This window comes from Haliotis rufescens, unplaced genomic scaffold, assembly GCF_023055435.1.
Source record: "Haliotis rufescens isolate VD_foot unplaced genomic scaffold, xgHalRufe1.0.p SCAF_5, whole genome shotgun sequence".
Classification (NCBI taxonomy): domain Eukaryota; kingdom Metazoa; phylum Mollusca; class Gastropoda; order Lepetellida; family Haliotidae; genus Haliotis; species Haliotis rufescens.
This window is the reverse complement of record NW_025964223.1, coordinates 60,890,330-60,911,926: the sequence shown is the minus strand read 5'-3', so window position 1 is coordinate 60,911,926 and position 21,597 is coordinate 60,890,330. Positions and strand designations below refer to the sequence as shown.

At 41.1% G+C, this 21,597-nt stretch overlaps 1 protein-coding gene across 3 annotated transcripts in view; it reads left to right on the top strand.

Annotated features, from left to right (window-relative positions):
• LOC124140355 (CNK3/IPCEF1 fusion protein-like) overlaps window positions 1-21,597 on the top strand; it is a 68,651-nt gene that overhangs the window by 27,140 nt on the left and 19,914 nt on the right. The window lies entirely within an intron of this gene.

Genomic DNA, 21,597 nt, shown 5'->3' with positions numbered 1-21,597 from the left:
CCCAACAACAATCAGTGTATATCCCTGTGACAACCGTATATCCCAACAACAATCAGTGTATATCCCTGTGACAACCGTATATCCCTACAACAATCAGTGTATATCCCTGTGACAACCGTATATCCCTACAACATTCAGTGTATATCCCTGTGACAACCGTATATCCCTACAACAATCAGTGTATATCCCTGTGACAACCGTATATCCCTACAACAATCAGTGTATATCCCTGTGACAACCGTATATCCCTACAACAATCAGTGTTTATCCCTGTGACAACCGTATATCCCAACAACAATCAGTGTATATCCCTGTGACAACCGTATATCCCTACAACAATCAGTGTATATCCCTGTGACAACCGTATATCCCTACAACAATCAGTGTATATCCCTGTGACAACCGTATATCCCTACAACAATCAGTGTATATCCCTGTGACAACCGTATATCCCTACAACAATCAGTGTTTATCCCTGTGACAACCGTATATCCCAACAACAATCAGTGTATATCCCTGTGACAACCGTATATCCCTACAACAATCAGTGTATATCCCTGTGACAACCATATATCCCAACAACAATCGGTGTATATCCCTGTGACAACCGTATATCCCTACAACAATCAGTGTATTTCCCTGTGACAACCGTATATCCCTACAACAATCAGTGTATATCCCTGTGACAACCGTATATCCCTACAACAATCAGTGTATATCCCTGTGACAACCATATATCCCTACAACATTCAGTGTATATCCCTGTGACAACCGTATATCCCTACAACAATCAGTGTATATCTCTGTGACAACCATATATCCCAACAACAATCAGTGTATATCCCTGTGACAACCGTATATCCCAACAACAATCAGTGTATATCCCTGTGACAACCGTATATCCCTACAACAATCAGTGTATATCCCTGTGACAACCGTATATCCCTACAACAATCAGTGTATATCCCTGTGACAACTGTATATCCCTACAACATTCAGTGTATATCCCTGTGACAACCGTATATCCCTACAACAATCAGTGTATATCTCTGTGACAACCATATATCCCTACGACAAGCAGTGTACATATCTATGTTTATCAGTGTATATCCCTGTGACAACCATATATCCCTACAACAATCATTGTATATTCCTGTGACAACCGTATATCCCTACGACAAGCAGTGTACATATCTATGTTTATCAGTGTATATCCCTGTGACAACCGTATATCCCTACAACAAGCAGTGTACCTATCTATGTTTATCAGTGTAGATCCCTGTGACAACTGTATATCCTTACAACAATCAGTGTATATCCCTGTGACAACCGTATATCCCTACAACAATCAGTGTACCTATCTATGTTGATCAGTGTATATCCCTACAACAATCAGTGTACTTATCTATGTGTATCAGTGTATATATAGAAAGCTGGAACCAGGAAGTAAATGTTAGCCTAGGTAGGGTTAAGGCTAGAGTGTTTGTCAGGGCTTTGTATTTCACTAACGGGAGGTTGTACAACTGTGTCAGTCTTTGCTATGACTTGAACCTCACTGTAGTCTATGGAGGACCTTCACACCTGGATTACAGGTCATCTCGGTGTGCTCGATGTCGTGAAGCACAGGTAAGATGTTAGTGACCCTGATCGGCCTGTCAGCTATGTGATTGACAAGTGTAATTGTCATCCATTTCAGACAGTATTTGCCAAATAATCTATGTCCCTGAACCTGTGTTTCAGGATACTTGACTGTATATTTATTTTGTAACTTATGGACAATGTTCTGCTAAGTTTACTTGGATGAAACCGAAGTACTGACCTTGGTCATCGAAGTAGTTGTGTAGATGCTGGCTGGGATTAACATCTCTCTTGAAATGAACCTGTTAGTGACCCTTCCATGTGTGGAGGAGAGTGGGATAGCCTAATTGTTAAACCTCTTCATGCCAAAGACCCAGGTTTGATTTCCCAATCAATACAATGTGTGAAGCACATTTCTGGTGTCCCCCACTGTGATATTGATGGAATATTGCTAAAAGCAGCGTAAAACCTCTCCCTCAGGTGGTAATGTTTGCTGACTTGGTTGATACATGTCATAGTATCCCAATTGTGTGATAGATGCTCATGATGTCAGTCACTGGATTGTCTGGTCAAGACTCGATTATTTTCAGATCGCTGTGATGTAACTGGCATATTGCTGAGTGTGGCGCTTATCAACAAACAAACAAACACAAATAAACTGTACAAAGTAGTGCCAGACATCACCTCATTCACTCAATCATGATTGAATGTACTCTTGCTTGTGTTTTGATCACAAGGGCTGGCACTACATTTGAGAAATCATTAATATAACAATTGATAGGCCATAAAAAATTAATTGTCATTTCTACCCCTCACATCATTTTCCCCCCACCTACCTACGGACGCAGAAAATGACTAACATGTGTTCCCTTCTTTCCTTTGACCGCCTCCGTGGTCTAGTGGTAGAGCGTCCGCCCGAAGAGCGAAATGTTCGGTGTTCGATCCCCGGACGCGTCATACCAAAAGACGTTAAAAGATGGTACTTGTTGTTACCCTGTCTGGCGCTTGGCATTAGGGGGCTAAAACAAGGACTGGTTGGCTCGGAGTCACCCACCTGCATGCACGTCGCTATATAAGTGCAATAATCTTGGACGCGACGTTAAACCCCATTTCACCTCACCCTTCTTTCTTTGCTTGATGAAATACCCCATGTACATAGTCTCACCATACATTCATGCTTCATGTGAATCAATTCCACAAACAGGTAATGGACACAGATGTTTTAAACAGTTTGTCTTGAAAGAAAATTCTTAAAAATAAAAAGCCACCTACCTCACTTTAGAAAAACTTATGTGGAAATGTAATAAGGAATTGATTGTGGCCTTAGCATCAGTGATATGAAAGACTTTGAAATGCTTCGTGAAGGCATTGCAAATAATACAGGATCAATTATGGTATAACAGTGTTCCCTTGCTATTGCGCTCTCAATATAGCGCTAACTCAGTTATTGCACCCTATGACAGATAACAGATGACAGCTATGACACATAAAAGGATGACTCACAAGAGGACATTTTGGCCAGAACTTTTTTTAAGTATGCTTTGGTTAGTTGCAAATTTCTGTGATATACTGTAAATCCACTAATTTCCTATTCCATTCGTGGTCTAGTGGTAGAGCGTCCGCCCGGAGAGCAGAAGGTCCGGGGTTCGATCCCCAGCCGCGTCATACCAAAAGACGTAAAAAGATGGTACTTCTTGTTACCCTGTCTGGTGCTCGGCATTAAGGGGTTAAAACAAGGACTGGTCGGCTCAGAGTCAGTATACTGTGTCTGAGTGGGGTATTCATGTTAAACTGCGGCATGGTATCTCAGTGTGCTAGCACTATAAATCGGCATCAGTCCGGACTAGTACAAGCAGCCACACACACACACATACACGTGCATGCACGTCGCTATATAAGTGCAATAATCTTGGATGCGACGTTAAACCCCATTTCACCTCACCTCACCTAACTCAGTTATTGCACCCTATGAAGATGACTCTACCTATCATAAGCCCAGTCACATTGCGTATGACAGCTATGACACATAAATGGATGACACACAAGAGGACATTTTGGCGAGAACTTTTTTAAGTATGCTTTGGTTAGTTGCAAATTTCTGTGATATACTGTAAATCCACCAACCCTAAAAAAAATATAAAAAATATATACAAACATGCATCTTTTAAACACTAATTTCCTATTCAATTCAAGACAAACCTGCCATTCTAAACAAAAATTAGGCACATAATGCTTCAAACTGCCTGACCAAAAGACCAGTTTAACCAAACAAAATCATTGGAACAATTCTGTTGACAACCAACAATCTGAAATGTCTTCATCTGTTTTAGTACATGATTCATTAATCCATGAGTATTCATGGTGTTATGTCATATACCAGGTATACTAAATGTCTGCAGTGGACAGATATCATGTGTTTGATTCATAATATATGTTCATGTATAGCTAACCACAGAAAACACAAAAATACTACAGCACAGACATGGATTATGTTTAAGTGGTTGCAAATTATGAAATAGCATTTCTTAAACGTGTACCGTATTAGACGTAATAAGAGCCCAGGGTGCTCTCAAAATTAGAAATAGGGGGCTCTTTATTAGAATATAATTTTGGTGAAAGGGTTGAAAGATCGTAAATTTTGTGGTTTATGCTTACAGCCTGATACAAAAGAAAAATCTGTGCGTATTATGTATGACAGATATATTTTTCCAGAATTTAATTGCCTGTAATTAAGGGTGCATATAACACACGAGTGCGTATTATACACGAATAAATAAGTCTTGTGTACATTTATCAATCGGAAGGGTGCTAATTGGGATTGTTCACTAGTCAATTTATTAGCAAATATCGCCACAGGCGCTTATTACGTCAAATAAGGTATACGTTTTATTTTTAGCTTCCAAGTGGATGCAATCTGTATTTCTTTTGCACCCATTTTCAATTTATATGCATATAAGATTCAGGATTTCATGTCCCTGTGTATATACAAGTGTTTACAATTGTCTCTCGCACCTGTACACTAGTTAAGTATTCAAGGCTTGTGTTGGAAGCTATAGCTTTACTCATGCAATAACACTATCATCACCCTAGACAGCTTGGAAGGAATGAAGCCATTTAGACATATTTATAAAAATTACTTTGTCATTCAGCATTGTGATTTGTTAATCAGTGAATTGGGTTAATAAAATATTTTTCTAGTTGTATAGATTAGACTTTATTTATATATGATGTTTTCTCAGGGATTGAGTGAGTGAGTTGGGTTTAATGCCGCTTTTAACAGTATTACAGTTATATCACGGCGTGTCAGCTTAATGTTGGAGGAAAGCCCGAAGTGATGCAGGTCTCAGATGTTTACCACTTCGGTGAAACCCACGAGCACGGGTATGGTGCTGACAAACCGAGAAACATAATTGGGGCCTCCTGCATCACTTTGTGTTTTCATCCCACATTAAACTGACACGCTGTGATATGACTGGAAAACTGTTCAACCCCAACTCACTCACTCACTCACTCACTCACTCACTCACTCACTCACTCACTCACTCACTCACTCCAGATAAGTGAACCTCAGTATCAGATGTGAATCAACACTCATCCCAATCAGTGGGGGACCAGGGCCCACTTGTACAAAGTGATCTTAGCGCTAAGACTATCGTAAGCCTATGTTAAATAATGGGAGTTACGATCATCTTAGCGCTAAGATTGCTTTGTGCAAGTTGACCCTGGTGTATAAATTCAAGATGGAAGTAAACCGTTAATCCAGAATGGTAGACTAAGTTTTCGCCAGTAACAAACTACAGATTTAACTAATTTCACGAGTCCTTAGAGTTCATGACATCTGGCAGTTCATGTTTACCAGAACTACACGGAGATGATGTTATGTCATCCAAAATTATGTCATCTGGACCCAGACAGGAGATACCTCCAGACCGTGGAGATTAGCCTTTATTAAAATTCCATTTTAGTTTGTTATATCAACAGCTGATCATATCACCATGAAGCAAATATTGAAATGGTATGAGACTGCAGCTGCCACTCTGTTCATTGTTTACATGTATATGCGCTAGGGTAATCAATATCCACGTATTGTACCAAGACAATAGTTAACTCTGCTGAATAATTCCCTACCAGTCATGGTATATAGCGTATATAGCCTTGAATAGCTAGTGTATAACACCAGCCATAAATCATCAGGTGGAGGTGTCTGACGTACATTGCATGTATATTACATGTATATTTCACCAGTGACTGGCAGCATTGTTGCCCGCCTGCATAGCACAGGCTTCACATGAGTGACTTGTTTACTTGTCAGCAGGTAAAAAATAATGGATTCACTGAAAACCTGCATACATTTCTTTGGTAGTCAGGAATTTTGTTTGTTTGTTGTTAAACGCCGCACTCAGCAATATTCCAGCTATATGAAGGCAGCTGGAAGCTCCACTGAAGGATGAGTTGCAATGGATTCCCAAATGATGTCTCCATAACATCTGGGCGAGCATTGCTGCTCATATTCACTATTAGTTTGTTTGTTTGTTTGTTTGTTTGTTTGTTTGTTGTTTAACGCTCCATTCAGCAATATTTTAGCTATATGACAGCAGTATGTAAATAATCGAATCTGGACCAGATGATCCAGTGATTGACATCATGAGCATTGATTCACAAAATTGGGATACGATGACATGCATCAACCAATTCAGCGAGGCTGACCACCTGATCCTGTTAGTATCCTCTTACGACAAGTATAGTCGCCTTTTAAGGCAAGCATGGGTTGCTGAAAGACCTATTCTACCCTGGATCTTCACAGGTCTAGTCAGGAGGTATAGAGTCTGCTCGTCAGGAAGTATTGAGTCTGCTTGTTAATGGCCTTTGTGTACATTCAAGCAGTGAGTCTTGTACTTTGCATGTCATTCTACGTAGTAATGCCCCTATCCTCCTTGTGGTTGAGGACAGTGGTGGCCCAGTTGTCTAGGGTTCTGCAATTCTCTCTACAGAGTTGCATCCCTTTGGCATGATAGGAACCTATGATTGATCGTGGGTTCAAATCCCAGTTTGCCTTGATAGTGTTTCCAGGTTTGTCAGCAACATGTCCATGTTTTGGGGATTTGACAAAATGGAAAACAGTTTTTCTCCCACATCAAGCTGACGTGCCATGATATAACTGAAATACTGTTCAAAGTGTGCTTTAGCTCATCTCACTCGCTCACTCATGGTGTCAATCAATCAAATATGTTGTATTCTGAAAAAAACATGTCAGCATTGTTTATTTTTAAAAAGGTAAATAATTCAGAAGATGAACGGTGTAACATGCCGAATAAGTAAATAAAATAATAACACAAAAATAGAACCACCTCTGTGGCCTAGTGGTAGACAGTCCACCCTTCATACGCAATAGACGTTAAATGATGGTTTTTGTTGTTACCCTGCCTGTCACTTGGCATTAAGGGGCTGAAACAAGGACTGGTCGGCTCGGAGTCAGTATACTGTGTCTGAGTGGGGTATTTATGTTAAACTGCGGCATGGTATCTCAGTGAGCTAGCACTATTAATCGGCATCAGTCCGGACTAGTACAAGTCAGCCACACACATTCACATACAAATGCATGCTCATCACTACATAAGTGCAATAATCTTGAACGCAACCTTAAATCCCATTACCATCACCTCACAAATATAGAAGATAAAGTAGAATTAATAAAGTAAATAACTGAAAAATAGACAAATAGTCAAAAGGATAACAGACACTGACTAGACCACTTCAATGGTTGGATGGATGGAAGAATGGATGGATAGATGGAAGGGTAGATGGAAGAATGGATGGATAGATGGAAGGGTAGATGGAAGAATGGATGGATAGATGGAAGGTAGATAGATGGAAGGATAGATGGAAGAATGGATGATAGATGGAAGGGTAGATGGAAGAATGGAAGGATAGATGGAAGAATGGATGGATAGATGGAAGGTAGATGGATGGATAGATGGAAGGGTAGATGGAAGAATGGAAGGATAGATGGAAGAATGGATGGATAGATGGAAGGTAGATGGATGGATAGATGGAAGGGTAGATGGAAGAATGGATGGATAGATGGAAGGGTAGATGGAAGAATGGATGGATAGATGGAAGGGTAGATGATGGATAGATGGAAGGGTAGATGGAAGAATGATGGATAGATAGAAGGGTAGATGGAAGAATGGATGGATAGATGGAAGGGTAGATGGAAGAATGGATGGATAGATGGAAGAATGGATGGATAGATGGAAGGGTAGATGGATGGATAGATGGAAGGGTAGATGGAAGAATGGATGGTTGGATGGAAGAATGGATGGATGGATGGAAGATGGATGGTTGGTTGATGGATGGAAGAATGGAAGGATAGAGGGATGGATGATGGATGGATGGAAGGTTTGAAGGAAAGATGGATGGTTGGATGATGGATGATGGATGAATGGAAGAATGGAACATGTTGACAGACTACAACACTATGATGGATGATGGATGGATGGAAGGAAGGAAAGAAGAATGGATGATGGATGGATGAAAGAATGGATGGATGGATGGAAGGGAGAATGGAGCATCTTATTCTTAACTGACGCAGCCTACACCACTACATTGGTTGGATAGATGGGTGGATTTTAAAGATGGACACCAACTGCACCACTACACAAGTGTAGTGAATCAGAGACCTGTCCACACCTGTCCCCTCTTCCTGTCCACACCTGTCCCCTCTTCCTGTCCACACCTGTCCCCTCTTCCTGTCCACACCTGTCCCCTCTTCCTGTCTACACCTGTCCCCTCTTCCTGTCTACACCTGTCCCCTCTTCCTGTCCACACCTGTCCCCTCTTCCTGTCCACACCTGTCCCCTCTTCCTGTCTACACCTGTCCCCTCTTCCTGTCTACACCTGTCCCCTCTTCCTGTCCACACCTGTCCCCTCTTCCTGTCCACACCTGTCCCCTCTTCCTGTCCACACCTGTCCCCTCTTCCTGTCCACACCTGTCCCCTCTTCCTGTCTACACCTGTCCCCTCTTCCTGTCCACACCTGTCCCCTCTTCCTGTCCACACCTGTCCCCTCTTCCTGTCTACACCTGTCCCCTCTTCCTGTCCACACCTGTCCCCTCTTCCTGTCCACACCTGTCCCCTCTTCCTGTCCACACCTGTCCCCTCTTCCTGTCTACACCTGTCCCCTCTTCCTGTCCACACCTGTCCCCTCTTCCTGTCCACACCTGTCCCCTCTTCCTGTCCACACCTGTCCCCTCTTCCTGTCCACACCTGTCCCCTCTTCCTGTCTACACCTGTCCCCTCTTCCTGTCCACACCTGTCCCCTCTTCCTGTCTACACCTGTCCCCTCTTCCTGTCCACACCTGTCCCCTCTTCCTGTCCACACCTGTCCCCTCTTCCTGTCTACACCTGTCCCCTCTTCCTGTCTACACCTGTCCCCTCTTCCTGTCCACACCTGTCCCCTCTTCCTGTCCACACCTGTCCCCTCTTCCTGTCCACACCTGTCCCCTCTTCCTGTCTACACATTTGCCTGTCACATCGGTGTCTGTGGCACAGGAAATATTTACACAGTAGCAGGAACACTTTTGATAAGGTTCATTCAGAAGCCTTGTCACTGACTCATACGACTTGTTTCATCGGGGCGGTCGGGTAGCCTAGTGGTTAAAGCGTTAGCTCGTCACGCCGAAGACCCGGGTTCGATTCCCGACATGGGTACATTGTGTGAAGCCCATTTCTGGTGTCCCCCGCCGTGATATTGCTGGAATATTGCTAAAAGCGGCGTAAAACAATACTCACTCACTCACTCACTTGTTTCATCGGGATGTTTAGTTTGAGTATCTTGTTACTATCCACTGCTGGTCAAATGCCTACTTGCCGTCTACTAGGTCATGTGTGCTATAACATGTCCCTCTCATGTAGCCTTGAACCTACTTGAAACCTACAGTGACGCTCAACATTGATACAATGGTATAGAATTTCAAGTTGAGATGAAAGGTTGTTAATATCCTTATTTGGAAAAGTCAAACGTCCATAAGTTGTGGTGACAGTCACTCAATGCCTCTCTTTAATGTGAGTAGACTTTATGGTGTCTGTTTTAAAATAATTTATTATATTTACCGGGTGTTATTAATCATATTTATTAGCTGTTTTATGTGTGTCCTTCTTTTGTTGTATATAATTTTGTATTCCAAATAATTAGAGTTTACAAATTGGATTTAACATCAGTCATTACTGTTTAGACTTTGTCAATGATAAACTGAATTGTATTTAATGTAGCAGTGAGGTGTATGTATAGTAGATTATATCGAGGTATGTCACCTTATTGTTCAAGGAAAGCCATTGTGTCGTATAATGTAGATATTTATCCCTTTTTTGAAATCTAAGCATGGATATGGTGCAGACAAACAAAGGATCTGGAATGGGTGTTTATCTGGAATTCAAACCCACAGTCACCAGATCCTAACATGGCTAAAGAGGAATAACTCTGCCCGGGAATTGTGGAACCTTAGAAATCAGGATAACCAGTGAGAGATACATACCCGGGTATATGAACCAACCTTTGAACAGAACAAGTTCCCAGTACCCGATACCTGTCCCAAAAACATCCTCATTAAGATCTTGACCTCCAATTAGAGGTTTTTGTCAGATCTTCATGCAGAGATTTATCGTATGATATCTGATAAAAAGGTATGATTTTAATGACATTGATTGTGCGCCATACCTAATTGTTGCTTATGCTGTCGACCATCGGTTTACCAGAGCTGCACTGGTTTAACTTATTAAGTGTGATAAGAAGTGGCGAAAGGGAAGATTGGGTTGCAACAATGTGTTACCTTGTATCTCCATAGTTCTCATGCTGTCAACCACTGGTTTACAAGAGCTGCACTGGTTACAATGTGTATCCTGGGTGACTGCATCTCCTTAGTTCTTTGCTCATGCTGTCAACCACTAGTCTCTTGTCCCAGGCAGCCATGATGTCACCAAATTAAACATAAAACAACATTCACTCGCATCTGTCAAAAAGCTTAAGATTAATAACAGAATAATAAACTTCATACAACAACATAACTTCAAATATTCAAAATAAGAAACGAAATTTATTTGTTTGTCCTGGGGCTGTGAAAATAAAGCTAAGTATTTAGACTCTGCTGTGATGTTAATCCACAAGAATGCTGATTCTGCTGTCGATGTAGGCATATTTCAACCAGGAAGTCCGCGACCCTGTGTGTCTGGCAGCATCAGCAGTGTTAGATACACACTTCTGGACCAATACCCTCGAGTCAGGTGCTCAGACACAGGCATACAGGTCAGAGAAATCTATATTCTTGTATGTAGATAAACAAATATTTACACACTTACATTGAATTAATTATTGAATGTTCATGAAACTTTTTTCCTAACCAAAATTATGTAGAAGTCCTGTGAAAACCCTATATCTCTTTAATCATTGCCATTATCCTGTATACTCATTATAATATTCTCTAGATTTTCAACGGATCATCTTTACTGTCAGCTATTCATAGTCAGTCGTATGGATAATAGTCTTCCACTGGTCTGTGCTCTTGCACGTGTCCAAGGCATGTTAAAAAGAATGGAATGATTGTCTTTGTTGATTCTTTGTTATTCTTTGATTCTTAGGGACAATGTCACTGTCAATGTGTTCAGTTGTAGCAATATATATGTGACAGCTGGGTTGGATATTGTGAGGTTGGTTAACTGCCTTGTTATTTAATCCCCAGCCACAGCGTGTGGCGGGGGATATAGAAACATAGTTTGTTTGTCCGTCCATCTGCTTCTCAAAGTGAACACATTTTCTCAAACACTATTTAAGTCAGAGAAATGAAATTTTACACACTGATATGACTGGTCATGATCTTAAATGAGTTCGAAAATTGGTGTCTTAAATTCACAATTTTACAAAGTTATGGCCCTTGATCTGAGCTTTTCAACTAAATGCATACTTCGTGAAATGGGGACAAGTTTTTCTTGTTTTCTGTTTTCTTGTTTTGATCCAGGTTTGAATTTAATGTTTGATCATGTTTAGGTTGAGTTCCATTTACTGTCAAAAAGCATCTTTTTATCGTCAGGAGGGGCAGTGGGGAAGCTAGTGGTTAAAGCATTTGTTCGTCACGCTGAAGTCCTGGGTTCTATACTCCACATGGGTGCAAAGTGTGTAGATCATATCTGGTGTCCCTCGCCGTGTTATTGCTGGAATGTTGCTAAAAGCATAAAACAATACTCACTCACTATTGTCCTGGAGTAGTTGCCAAATGCTACTGAAAAGGGGACCAACCAATTCTTTCATATTGCTATAGTTAATCTGTCATGCCAAGCGTACAACTTTATGGATAGCAACTTCTGGTTTATTGCATATAGCGGCGTTTCAGTGTAGATTCTTACACCGTTATCAAGCTGGGCCCACTTGCACAAAGCGATCTTAGCGCTAAGATGATCGTAACTCCCATACTTTAACATAGGCTTACAATAGTCTTAGCGCTAAGATCGCTTTGTGCAAGTGGGCCCTGGAGTGACAACAAACAAGTGATGAGAGGCATATATGCCTGACATGTTGTGATAAGCAGCAGATTAACATTGACAACAACAGGTGCATGATAGATAACAAGGAGCATACAGATAATTGGATGAAGCCAAATGTACAGTAAGAATAACAAATAGAACACAAGTAATGAAGCACACAGGTAATGAAGCACACGGGTAAGAAGCCGTAATGGACCTTGCTGTTGGGGTCTGTCAACAATGGACCTTGCTGTTGGGGTCTCTTGATACAATGGACCTTGCTGCTGGGGTCTCTGGATACTATGGACCTTGCTGTTGGGGTCTCTGGATACAATGGACCTTGCTGTTGGGGTCTCTTGATACAATTGACCTTGCTGTTGGGGTCTCTTGATACAATGGACCTTGCCTCTGGGGTTTCTTGACACAATGGAGCTTGCTGTTTGGGTCTCTTGATACAATGGACCTTAATGCTGGGGTATCTTGATACAATTGACCTTGCTGTTGGGGTCTCTGGATACAATGGACCTTGCTGCTGGGGTCTCTTGATACAATTGACCTTGCTGCTGGGGTCTCTGGATACAATGGACCTTGCTGCTGGGGTCTCTTGATACAATTGACCTTGCTGTTGGGGTCTCTGGATACAATGGACCTTGCTGCTGGGGTCTCTTGATACAATTGACCTTGCTGTTGGGGTCTCTTGATACAATGGACCTTGCCTCTGGGGTTTCTTTATACAATGGAGCTTGCTGTTTGGGTCTCTTGATACAATTGACCTTGCTGTTGGGGTCTCTGGATACAATGGACCTTGCTGCTGGGGTCTCTTGATACAATTGACCTTGCTGCTGGGGTCTCTGGATACAATGGACCTTGCTGCTGGGGTATCTTGATACAATTGACCTTGCTGTTGGGGTCTCTGGATACAATGGACCTTGCTGCTGGGGTCTCTTGATACAATGGACCTTGCTGCTGGGGTCTCTTGATACAATTGACCTTGCTGTTGGGGTCTCTTGATACAATTGACCTTGCTGTTGGGGCCTCTGGATACAATGGACCTTGCTGCTGGGGTCTCTAGATACTATGGATCTTGCTGTTGGGGCCTCTGGATACGATGGATCTTGCTGTTGGGGTCTCTGTCTAAGATTGTGGAAATTATATACTAGTATATATTTTTTTATACTAAATGCCTAGGCAAGTCTAGATCAAACAAAACCAGGTCTAGTTTCCTTTATTCCACATCAAGTCATAGGGCTTCATGAAAAGAAGGACATGTGGCTGTGACAAAAACTTACACAGCCAGAAGAGGCCTCATCAGGGGTGTGGAAAATCAATGGCTGTCATGCCCGATTCATTACGTTTGATCGCTGGACAAAAACAAAATTAGCTTCTGCTGCCCACTGGCTATCTTAGAACAAGTGAATTTAATACATATACCGTATTCACTGTATTTAAGCCTCCTGCTGCAATATGCATCCCCAGACCAATTTCTACACCAATCTGTATGTAATCTTTTTATGAGCTTCCTTATAAAGACTAACAGTGACAGTCCAGATTATCTAGCTATATTTCAGGAAACAACAGCGCAGAAGACCTTGTAACTGTTATAGGGAAAGTTTTGATTTCATTGACGTTTGAACTAAGTCTGTTTACAACCTCTTGATCTCTCTATTGCTCTTTTAACTCCTAGTGTTTGGTTTTATGACCATTTAAGATGGAAATAAGGGGCTTTTGAAATTGATTATTACTAAAATCATTTGTTTGTTTGTTGGGGTTGGTTTATGTGGGATCATATACTGAACAAAAAAAGTTAGGCATCAAGAAATATTTCCATGTACTGTACACATTCGAAGAAACTCAGTCTTCACTTCAAGAAAATATCCCCCAAAAGATTTTTTGTTCGGTTATGTATTTTTCTGGTTGTAACGTTCTGATGGTAATATTTCGCTGTTTGACAAGTATCAAATCATATTAACCACTTATGTTAGATCCCTTTTGGTGAAACTGAAAAGATATTTATCAGCGAATTGGAGTGTAAATTGCGTAATGTATATACCACTTGCACCTCAAAACCCATTCTCTGTTGATATAGGAGTTAGTATTTAAAACAAGCCTGTCATGGCAGTGTAAAGACATCATGAATATCAATGGTCATGTTTCTATTAGGAATTGTATGTGGTATATGAGTTCATGGTTCATATAACAGGAAGAATATGTACATCCTGATGTAATATATCGCTGAACACAAATGTCACTTCCCTTTCATATACTTTCAAACACAGATACACACCCTTCCTCTGACATGTCTGAGCTGCTTGTCAACCTATTAATAGCCTCTGCACCCCGTCCCAACATTTCTGTGGGCTCAATGCCTCTCTGTTTATTAATAAACAAATTTGAAGTCCCATTTGAATACGTCAGGTCTGACTGACTCACAACATAAATAAATGCCTGCCTTGAATACACACCAGGTCAAACATGGATCTTCCTTTAAGTACTTAGTTATGTGCAGGGTGCGATTCTCCATTGACAAGACTGCACTGGTGCAGGTTAAAATCAGCTTGTGCAGCCTAAGTTTGTGAGCAGACTGCGTGTAGTTGGTGAAATATTCTCAAAGAGGCAAATAAATTTGACTTTCTTCAAATTTATATCATATATACAAGATCTAAACAAAGTGAAACAAAAGAATTTCTTTTGGTGTTTACATCCTGTTTGTATACTCGACAGATCGCCAATCTTTGCTATACACAAATTAGCCAATAATAAACCTCTTTGTCACTAATTTACATGGACATAAATTCCCGTAAGAAAAACAGAAAATGATGGCATGTCAAATTACTCGGTTTACTCTCTAGGCCAAAAGGGGCTGTCGGGTAGCCTAGTGGTTAAAGCGTTTGCTCGTGATGCCGAAGACCCAGGTTCGATTCCCGACATGGGTACAATGTGTGAAGCCCATTTCTGGTGTCCCCCGCCGTGATATTGCTGGAATATTGCTAAAAGCAGCGTAAACCATACTCACTCACTCACTCACTCACGCACGCACGCACGCACCCACCCACCCACCCACTACAGATAAGTGAACCTCAGTATCAGATGTGAATCAACACTCATCCCAATCAGCAGGGGACCAGGTGTTTACCATATTTTAAAAATGGACTTCTGCCTTGAATAGATGCGGAGTGGAAGACGACTATAAAATAACATTATTTAACATATACAACTGAAATCTTATCATGTTGAAAACCCAAACTGTTGCACTAGCTTTGTGATGCATAGAGATTGATTCTTTTGTGGTCAATCTATAGTAAGTTGATTTCTATTGGTTTAACAAATTATATCTTTGCAAGTGCTGGTTAATTGTGTCATTTATGAATTGTCTGATTGTGTACCTTTAAGCCAACTTGTGTTGTGTGCTTACTGATTGTGATCTGACAATAATGTCTGAAGTATATCTACTGTCAAAACAGTTAAAATCAGAAGCTGATCATCAGGATATTGCATTGAAATGTCAACGTGCATGTTGACGGGGAATTAGCTCTTGGGGGAATAAAGGACAAAATCGACATCACTGTCCCGGAACGCTTTATGCACAACATGTAAACAATAAACAACAATTGCACAATGAGCGGAATACCTGCTCTGACAACACAAACACAGCAATGAGCGGATTTTCCAGCTCAGGCGTACAAGAGGTGAGCGGAGCTCCAGCTCACCTCAGGGCGTTTCCTACGAGCAGCATATCCTGCTCGAGGTCGTCCCTATGCCAGCACTCGGAATACCAAGCCTGACTAACACCGTAGTAACTGTGTAATGGTAGCACATATATAGTAATGAACAACAATGGACAGACAAAGAGACAACGACGTTGCTTTTGACATGTGGGCGTGATTAACAAACACAGTTCATGGGATGATCAATTAGGGCAATAAATGCCATACTATAAAAAGCAGTAGTTAAAGGGAAGTAATATGGTAGTCCAGGCTGACTGACAGTCAAAATACAATGAAATGTTGGTGAGGATTAACAACGGGGATTAGCGCCTAAAACGTAATGACAATTAAGTTATGGAGACATGGCTACAGGGTAAATTGCGCTTGAAGTCAAATGTACTGCAGACAATGGTAGTTATAAATCAGTCGCTATGACAACTTCCCTCCGTTCCGTGAAGCTTGGACCCCAAGCTTTGACAAGTCCAAATTGATATGTGTGAACTTTTTCACCAACGGAAACAATAGTGCAAAATGTGAACAAAATCAGTTAGATGAATTCATGATATCGTTGAAATTTTTGTGCAACAAATATACCTATGCAATGACGGTATGAAAGTGATCATCTAGCCAATTTAATCAAGTGCCAGTTTGAAAGTGATCTTTGTAATGTGCAAATTCACTACGAGTTAATTACCGCTTTGGACAGATTCAATAAATATATTATTGAGGTTCTTTGAATTCAGGAGTCTGGTTTGGCGGTGCGACTCAGTACTGAATAATGATAATGAGTAATGTCATAAAAAGTACAAATTAAACATCTCAGCAAATATTTCACATAAAGAAATTTGAAACCAGGAGTCTAACTTTACCGCGCGACTCAAACGTTACTTGTGGGTACGTTTGCCCTTTTAAGTACAATGGGTGCTCTTCCCGTGTCTTTAACGGAGCTTGCCCATATGTTATGGGTGCTATGCCCAAGGAAAATAATAATCCTTAATTCCGACATCAAAATTCTGAAATGCTGAATACCGCTGTGCTGTTAATTACTTAATACTGACATACAATATACATGTGTGTGGGTGGTTAACCCAAGAAAATCCCTAATCTGAATTCAAAGTCCAAGACAATACTTTCAATTTTGTACCAAACTGTGCACATTAAAAACTTGTAACGAATGACAAATTTGGTCGTTTAGATTTTTGAAATTACGAGTCTAACTTTCAGGTGTGACTCGATAACCCTACAGCTTTGGTTTGTCTGGGACCTAGCTGTATCTATATGTCTGGCGTGGCCTATAGCTAGAGACATTTCAAAGATTCCCTACACAATAACTTCAAAGATCTAGCGTGACTAAACATGGAATTGGAGTATATTGCACATATAGAAATTAATTTTGGAAAGACACATTTTGGCATTAATATACTGGCTTTGATTAAACATACCTGGTTGCACTTATCAACAGTCGCACATCATATATCCTGGATTGAGTCCATGTAAGTAAACACAAATTAGTAAGTCCCAATGAGATATCTTGTACACAGTGTCCATCTTGTAGGTGCCCCTGAGGCGGTTTCTGTATGATCTGCATCATGATGGCTGTGGTCAGGATCACTGCGGGTTAGGCGTTTATACTTCCTTGGTCCTGTGTATGAACGAAATCTTGAGAGATTCGGAGAGATTTCTGTTGTTTTCTTCAATCTTGTTTCTTCATGGCTCGAGTTGATGATTGTTTTTCAGGGTGGTAGGCATACAGAGAGGTTACTGGATCGGGAGTAAACTCAAGAGTTACTCCAGCCGGATTCTAACAACAGTTGTCAACGTGCATGTTGACGGGGAATTAGCTCTTGGGGGAATAAAGGACAAAATCGACATCACTGTCCCGGAACGCTTTATGCACAACATGTAAACAATAAACAACAATTGCACAATGAGCGGAATACCTGCTCTGACAACACAAACACAGCAATGAGCGGATTTTCCAGCTCAGGCGTACAAGAGGTGAGCGGAGCTCCAGCTCACCTCAGGGCGTTTCCTACGAGCAGCATATCCTGCTCGAGGTCGTCCCTATGCCAGCACTCGGAATACCAAGCCTGACTAACATCGTAGTAACTGTGTAATGGTAGCACATATATAGTAATGAACAACAATGGACAGACAAAGAGACAACGACGTTGCTTTTGACATGTGGGCGTGATTAACAAACACAGTTCATGGGATGATCAATTAGGGCAATAAATGCCATACTATAAAAAGCAGTAGTTAAAGGGAAGTAATATGGTAGTCCAGGCTGACTGACAGTCAAAATACAATGAAATGTTGGTGAGGATTAACAACGGGGATTAGCGCCTAAAACGTAATGACAATTAAGTTGTGGAGACATGGCTACAGGGTAAATTGCGCTTGAAGTCAAATGTACTGCAGACAATGGTAGTTATAAATCAGTCACTATGACAACTTCCCTCCGTTCCGTGAAGCTTGGACCCCAAGCTTTGACAAGTCCAAATTGATATGTGTGAACTTTTTCACCAACGGAAACAATAGTGCAAAATGTGAAAAAAATCAGTTAGATGAATTCATGATATCGTTGAAATTTTTGTGCAACAAATATACCTATGCAATGACGGTATGAAAGTGATCATCTAGCCAATTTAATCAAGTGCCAGTTTGAAAGTGATCTTTGTAATGTGCAAATTCACTACGAGTTAATTACCGCTTTGGACAGATTCAATAAATATATTATTGAGGTTCTTTGAATTCAGGAGTCTGGTTTGGCGGTGCGACTCAGTACTGAATAATGATAATGAGTAATGTCATAAAAAGTACAAATTAAACATCTCAGCAAATATTTCACATAAAGAAATTTGAAACCAGGAGTCTAACTTTACCGCGCGACTCAAACGTTACTTGTGGGTACGTTTGCCCTTTTAAGTACAATGGGTGCTCTTCCCGTGTCTTTAACGGAGCTTGCCCATATGTTATGGGTGCTATGCCCAAGGAAAATAATAATCCTTAATTCCGACATCAAAATTCTGAAATGCTGAATACCGCTGTGCTGTTAATTACTTAATACTGACATACAATATACATGTGTGTGGGTGGTTAACCCAAGAAAATCCCTAATCTGAATTCAAAGTCCAAGACAATACTTTCAATTTTGTACCAAACTGTGCACATTAAAAACTTGTAACGAATGACAAATTTGGTCGTTTAGATTTTTGAAATTACGAGTCTAACTTTCAGGTGTGACTCGATAACCCTACAGCTTTGGTTTGTCTGGGACCTAGCTGTATCTATATGTCTGGCGTGGCCTATAGCTAGAGACATTTCAAAGATTCCCTACACAATAACTTCAAAGATCTAGCGTGACTAAACATGGAATTGGAGTATATTGCACATATAGAAATTAATTTTGGAAAAACACATTTTGGCATTAATATACTGGCTTTGATTAAACATACCTGGTTGCACTTATCAACAGTCGCACATCATATATCCTGGATTGAGTCCATGTAAGTAAACACAAATTAGTAAGTCCCAATGAGATATCTTGTACACAGTGTCCATCTTGTAGGTGCCCCTGAGGCGGTTTCTGTATGATCTGCATCATGATGGCTGTGGTCAGGATCACTGCGGGTTAGGCGTTTATACTTCCTTGGTCCTGTGTATGAACGAAATCTTGAGAGATTCGGAGAGATTTCTGTTGTTTTCTTCAATCTTGTTTCTTCATGGCTCGAGTTGATGATTGTTTTTCAGGGTGGTAGGCATACAGAGAGGTTACTGGATCGGGAGTAAACTCAAGAGTTACTCCAGCCGGATTCTAACAACAGTTGTCAACGTGCATGTTGACGGGGAATTAGCTCTTGGGGGAATAAAGGACAAAATCGACATCACTGTCCCGGAACGCTTTATGCACAACATGTAAACAATAAACAACAATTGCACAATGAGCGGAATACCTGCTCTGACAACACAAACACAGCAATGAGCGGATTTTCCAGCTCAGGCGTACAAGAGGTGAGCGGAGCTCCAGCTCACCTCAGGGCGTTTCCTACGAGCAGCATATCCTGCTCGAGGTCGTCCCTATGCCAGCACTCGGAATACCAAGCCTGACTAACATCGTAGTAACTGTGTAATGGTAGCACATATATAGTAATGAACAACAATGGACAGACAAAGAGACAACGACGTTGCTTTTGACATGTGGGCGTGATTAACAAACACAGTTCATGGGATGATCAATTAGGGCAATAAATGCCATACTATAAAAAGCAGTAGTTAAAGGGAAGTAATATGGTAGTCCAGGCTGACTGACAGTCAAAATACAATGAAATGTTGGTGAGGATTAACAACGGGGATTAGCGCCTAAAACGTAATGACAATTAAGTTGTGGAGACATGGCTACAGGGTAAATTGCGCTTGAAGTCAAATGTACTGCAGACAATGGTAGTTATAAATCAGTCACTATGACAGAAATATCATTGAACGTAATTACTGTTATGTTAGTTATGGTCAGTTAGAGTGGAAGGGTTGATCCCAATCCGTGTCATACCAAAAGATGTCATCGTATCTCAATTGCATGGATCGATGCTCATGATGTCAATCACTGGATTCTCTGGTCCATACTCGATTATTTACAGACCACCGTCATATAGCTGGAATATTGCTAATGGAGCGTTGAAACAACAAACAAACAAATATACCAAAAGACGTTATAAGATTGTCCTTGTTGGTTACCCTGCCTGGTGCTCGGTGCTTTTATGTCCAGTGTAATCTGTTTCGGCGGGACCGCCTCCGTGGTCTAGTGGTAGAGCAGTGCTCGGCGAGAGGAATGTCAGGGGTTCGATCCCCGGCTGCGTCATTTCAAAAGACATTAAAAGATGGTGCTTGTTGTTACTATTGTGGTTCTGTTCTGATGTACAAAGACCGCCTCCGTGGTCTTGTGGTAGAGCGGAAGGTCCAGGGTTCGATCCCGGGCCGCGGCATACAAAAAGACGTTAAAAGATTGTGCTTGTTGTTACCCTGTCTGGCGCTCGGCATTAAGGGGCTAAAACAAGGACTGGTCGGCTCGGAGTCAGTATACTGTGTCTGAGTGGGGTATTCATGTTAAACTACGGCATGGTATCTCAGTGAGCTAGCACTATAAATCGGCATCAGTCCGGACTAGTACAAGCAGCCACCACACACATACACGTGCATGCACGTCGCTATATAAGTGCAATAATCTTGGACGCGACGTTAAACCCAATTTCACCTCACCTCACCTCTGATGTACAAAACCTCCCAAATGGCATGCTGGATTTCGGGGAAAGAGTCGGCAAAAGGCCAGAGTCACAGGAGGCTATTTAAAATGTTGTTTACAAGAACAATGAACAGTATCTTAAAATATAGCTGAGGGTGCCACAGAGAGTTGGTACAACCCCCTGGGCTGTGTTGATTAGAGCGTCAAACCCCTTCTGCTTAACATGTGGCTTCTGTATGTATTTAACTAAAATTAGAACAATAAAAAGGAATATGATTGGTTGATATCAGATGGGGTGTGCCCTATGGTTAATGAATGGCTAGACAGAGGGGAATACTTAATCCTGTTGGACTGGCACTAATCTTGTTGACATATTTACTGGGTGCTTGGAAAGAGATTATGGTATCACTATAGACGAGCTTGTATGGGGCTTATCTGAATTGAAGTATTTGCTGAATGTTATTCTAATATAGGTGATGACAGATTTACTTAAATAAAATAGTTCAAGGCAATCTATAAAACTATGTAGACATAACTTTTGTCTTATTGAATAAAATGTCTGGGA